The sequence below is a fragment of the Populus euphratica genome, unplaced genomic scaffold (assembly GCF_000495115.2).
Source record: "Populus euphratica unplaced genomic scaffold, PopEup_1.0 scaffold203.1, whole genome shotgun sequence".
Lineage (NCBI taxonomy): Eukaryota > Viridiplantae > Streptophyta > Magnoliopsida > Malpighiales > Salicaceae > Populus > Populus euphratica.
In genome coordinates, this window is record NW_011499983.1 from 398,234 (window position 1) to 403,121 (window position 4,888).

Here is a 4,888-nt window from a genome sequence, read left to right on the forward strand (position 1 = left end):
CATATGAAAATGAATTAAAAATTAGTTTTTTAGATTTAACAAACTTAACATGATTTTCCAACCACCTATTTATTGATTGAAAATTAGGCAAGTAAAGCGACATGTAGTCTAAATTGTCTACTTTATTTTTTTAAAAAATAAAATTTTCTCTTAATTTTAAAAAAAAAAATCTAGATATGTAGATATAGGTTGCTAGATCTGTATGTCTGGTCTTATTTGAAATGGGCTAGACATGCTAAGCCACTTATGTTTGTACTCAGGTTTGTATGCTGGTCTATTTTAATGTTTTTTTTAGTCTGTTATTAAAGTAAAATAATTTAACTTAAAATTAATTAATTTATAATATGATATATATATTATTTTGTTAAATCCTTAATTTAATTAAGAATATATTTTAGATATTGTTTTATTAAATGCCATTCAATATTTATTTATTTTCAAATAAAATTATAATATTCTTTTAATAATAACAACAAGCATTCCTTTTGTTAATCCCATCATAATCACCTTTTTTAATTTTTAATTTTATTTGTTTGCTTTTCTACATGCATTTATATTTTTTAATTATTTTGTTAAATAAAAAATAATTTTATAAAATAAAGTTATTAAACTTGGTTAGGTCTATGACTTAAGTCATGAGTTTTACGAGTTAATTTAAGTTGATTCAAGATTTCTTCATGTCAATACTGAAAAGAACAATTTTATCTTTAAGCTTTTTTAAGTTAAAATAGGGTTTTATTAGTTATTTAGGTTGTCTTTAAAACCTTTAAGTCATTTAGATTAAATTGGATCAACCTTCAAATATTTTGATTTAAAACCCTACCTAAGTTATGAGTTAGATTGAGAGATTTCAATGTTAATTTGCTAACCTGAGTCTAATGACATTGCCAAAAAATTCTTCATAGCAATGTACGAGTATAGTATTGTTCTTATGTTTTTAAATAAGATCACATCAAAATTACAGCAGTGTTATTTTTTTAATTTAAATTTATTTTTGAAATAACAATAGAATGTTATCTAAGAAATAAATATTTTGGTAAAATAACTTTCAAAAAACATTAGCACAAAATAGGTTTTATTTAGAGATATATAATTTTTATCCTTGCTTTAAAGTATCCATATTTTTTTAGGAATGTCTTCTAATTACTTTTGGTTTTCATTTAATAAATAATATAGATATTAATAAGAAAAAAAGATTTATACTAGTAAATTAGTTTGTTTCAATAGTTTGTTTCAATGAAATTTAAATTATTACTCTTCTTATAAAAAATTAGTGCTATATAATCAACTGAAATAAATTAAAGGACTCTCATTAACACAAGATTAAATATTTTAATTTTCACTTGTAACTTAGCTTCATAAATTAGTATTTATTAGCAGTAACAATCTTTTTAATATTTATTAGGGTTTATGATCTTCTATCTATTTTATTTCATGTTCATATCAAATCTAAGTTCACAATTAATTCTTCTCTTGCTGTTAGAAAATATGTCAGTAACACCTAAGTATTCTTTTGTTTTAGATGATGTAACAAAAAATTGCGTTGACCCATAGTGTAATGCGGGTAAGTTAATTGACTACCAATTACAATGTAAAGATTTTTTGAATAATATTTATCATTCTTCATCCAATACATTTTTTCATGTTAGGTACTAAAGTTTTTGTCCACTTCAGTAATTCCTTTGCGATTTCATCCTCACAAGTTATATGAACATGATTTAATGTGTTAAGATTTGTTTTTCTTTTCATTTTCTCGTATATGCCAAGTGTTTAAGAATATTTAGGCATGAAATTAAAAATTAATATTACAAAATATAATTTTATGTTATGATTTAAAAAATAAAAGAATGATGACCAAAATTAACAAAAAAAAATAGAGTTATGTTTAAGTTTAGTTGTTCAATACGCATGAATAATTCAATATGGTCCCTAAAGTTTCAAATTATTCATATTAGGAATTTGTTGTTTTAATTTTTTATTTTTAGGTCTAAAATCTTATTTATATCATGATTCATTGCCTAGATGTTGAGGTAAAAGAAAGAAAGAAAGTTATCAAAATAGAAAGAAGGGTGAGAAAGTGTCTGGTCGTCCATATTTATACCATGAAAAATTGATTTTGATATAAATGAGTTTTTTTAGAGATGAAAGTTTAATAGAGATGGTTTTGCCATTGAGCCATACTAGAAAAAATAAATCAAGAGCCATTAATTTTATTTTGATTTAGTTTAATTATTGGTTTTTAAATTGATTAGATAATGTTTTAGGATTCAAAATATCTTTATTGAGGTTTCTATGATGTTTTAAAATAAGTTAGAAATTGATCTTTTAAATCCAAATACTTAGACTATGATGAGTGGAAAAATTGTCAAAGTACAATGCTTCGTTTAGCTAGGTAAGAGATCGTGTTGTTTAATATTTTAAAAAATAAATAATGAATGTTTTATTCACTTTTTTTTTCAAAAATAAAATAAAATAGCTATGCACGCATGATAGCTACCCATGCCCAATCATGCATGACTTTTTTTAATTATTTTTTATGGGATTTAATTTTTAATTAATACAATATTTATCATTTCTTTAAAATTATTTAGTTTAGATTCTTTTTTTAAAAATATTTATTAATTTTCAATAATTTTTGTAATTTTAGAATACTTGAAAAGATTATTTTAATTTATCTTTAAATTAATTTTCCTTTAAATTTTAGATAGATGAATTATATTTGTATTATGCTTGTATAAGAAAAAAATCACATGTACTTAGCTAGCAAAGTTAATCTTCAAGATAAATAAAAGAAAATATATAAAATAAAAAGGATAATTGAGGTAAAATATTTATATATGTATCTATCTTTCGCTTCTTACAAGAAAGATAAGTTTTTTTGTGCTAATTTTTAATTAACGTTATCAACTTTTTTTTTTATTATAATTTCATATATTTTTTAGTTTATTTTATCGGACACATACTTTATCATTCTATTCCCCCAATTAAAAATTTTTTTGATGTCAAAAAACATATCCATAAAATCAATGTTATTTTTTTTTCAAAATTAAAATATTAACTTAAAATCATTTTTATAGTATAACATGGATTTAGTGATCATGATATGTGTATATGTGTTATGAATGTCTACATATAGAAATAAAATGGTGCCCGTAATATTCCATGAAATATTATGAACTTAATTATCATGTCATCTTGTATAATGTTATATTTATTTGGTAGAAAGTGTTCTTCTGAAAAGTATTTTCTTGATTTTCTTATATTTGACTACTTTGTGAAAATTTGGTTAACAAAATTTATTTTTCAATAAAAAAAATACCATTTAAATGGAGAAAAGTGTTTTCCAGTTTAAAAGATTAGAAAACACTTTTCATAAAGGGATTCAAAAACTAAAGTAGTACAATACTTTGTAACTCTTACCATACGTGTGTAGCATTATAACAATCGTCCTCTTAGGTTAGGATTTTAGTGTGGTATGGAAAGAACAATAAATTAATGGCCTGCCCACGTTAAAAACTTTTGGAGTTGCCACCTAATATTTTGGTTATTAAAAACTTTAACCAGTCCTTAGAGTTTGTATAAAAATAACTAATTGTGTATTCGGAGAATAATATCACCGACAGTGTACCCCATCTAAGATAAGTTACATTATTTATTTGTCTAATTATTATTAAAACATTATTGTGTTTTTTCTAACCTTTGGTGTGCCTTTAGATTAAAGCAGATTCATTTGATAGAGTGAACGATGGCTTTATAGGTCATGCCTTATCATTCTAGAGCCAAAATATTTTTTTTTTTGCATTTGATTTTTTTAATATTGAGAATATATCTTATGTATGAGTTCATAATCTTTAATATTAAAAATAAACAAATTGGTTTTTTGGTGTTTTTGAAATTGAGATCAAGTCGTCATGATTTTAATAAACTTGTTATTAAATTTATAATGCATACAAAACATAAATTTTTTTTTTATGCTAATCATGAAATATTTCTTTTATATTTTTCTCTTCTTTTTATTGAAAACACAAACTTGACACTTGACCATATGCAATTAAGACCTTTGGATAATTATTTTGTTTATCTTTTTTTATTTAGTACATAGATAAGCTAAAAATATAAAAATACAAAGACCCACACATCCTTTTTTCACTAATTTTTTCTCATACACCCTATAATCACATTTTTACAAACCATCCAAATTCAACAATAAGTAAAACAAACATTAAAAACCATCCAAATTCCAAAATGAACATTCCAAAATTAAGAATAGATATGAGAGGCTAATGTAAATAAGGAAACAATGCTAAAAAGCTAAGGGAATAAAGGAATATTGGTGGGGCATGATGCATCTTCATTGCTGGAAAAAAAAAACTAGTGGATCTAGAACTGTTTTTTCTCCCTTTTCTTCCTATATTAGCAATGAGGGCCATTGTCACCTGTAAAGGAGAAAAATCACACAACGTAATTAATTCATTTTATTTTCTTCTTCTAGGTTTAACTTTTTTTTTACTATTTATTTTTTTTTCTTGCAAAGTTATTACTTAAGGTAGATGTGAGCTTATCTATTCATGGAGAAAAGTTGAGGATGTTGTTTTGATGTAGTGGTCACTGAGTTGCTGAGAGAAGCAAGAAAATGGGTTTGTTTATTTGATTTGGTGAAGCAAAGATGATGATTGGTTGTTATTTTTAATGGGGGGTGGTGGTTAAAATGGGTTAAAAGGAGTAAGATTTAAGGGATAATGGTCTAATGGTGGTGTCTATTTTGACAATGTTATGTGACACGACTAAAAGGTTGATGTCTTCTCCCAAGTGTAGGAGTGTCGAAGTAATAAATAACCCGGCAAGACCGGGGTCGAACCACAGGGAGGTTAATTGTACAAATTAAAAA